Raw genomic sequence first — 810 nt, 5'->3', positions numbered from 1 at the left:
CCCTTGCCTCCCCCCTTCGCCTCTCCGCCCCCTAGCAACTCCCCCCCGCCCCCCCTTTGCCTTCCTGCCCCCTAGCAACTTCCCCCCCCCCCCTTTGCCTCTCCGCCCCCTAGCAACTTCCCCGCCCCCATTTGCCTCTCCGCGTCCCTAGCAACTCTCCCTCCGCCCCCTTAGCAACTCCCCCCCGCCCCCCTTCGCTACCCCCCGCCCCCAGCAAGCCCGGAGGTTCATAAAGCCTCCTCTCGCGATAGTCCCGAAGCTAGGAGCAGCAGCAGCATTAATTACCTCGCCTCCGAGTAATGGGCGCTTTGCGGGCGTCACAGCGGCGCGGAAGTGCATGGTGGGCGCGGCTTATTCACATGCGGACGTCGGCCATAAATCATGAACGCGATTTTTACGTGCCTAGTATCTCGTGGACCATCATGCATCATGCACTGTGCAATGGTATCGGGGGAAGGGGTAAGGGATAAGAGTTTTGGTGAGCTTGCAATGTTATGATAATTGGTTGTCTGAGATTTTGGTCAGTTGCGCGGAACGTGCATGTCGTAGTTTGAATTTTATTATTTTTTTTCCATGATTAAGTATTTGAAAAAAAAATAAACAACAAATTTATCCTCTTTTTCCATAAAGTATTTAGAAACAATAAAACAAATTATCCTCTTTTCCCATAAAGTATTTGAAAAAAATAAACAACGATTTTATCCTCTTTTTCCATAAGTATTTGAAAAAAATGAAACGACGGGAAGAAATATTTGAGGGTAAAAATGCCCTGAAAAATCTTCAAAGGTAGTTTTAGGTTCCTCGATATCT

This window comes from Penaeus vannamei, chromosome 42 (assembly GCF_042767895.1).
Source record: "Penaeus vannamei isolate JL-2024 chromosome 42, ASM4276789v1, whole genome shotgun sequence".
NCBI classification, from domain to species: domain Eukaryota; kingdom Metazoa; phylum Arthropoda; class Malacostraca; order Decapoda; family Penaeidae; genus Penaeus; species Penaeus vannamei.
The sequence above is the reverse complement of the archived record's forward strand: the minus strand, read 5'-3'. Positions refer to the sequence as shown.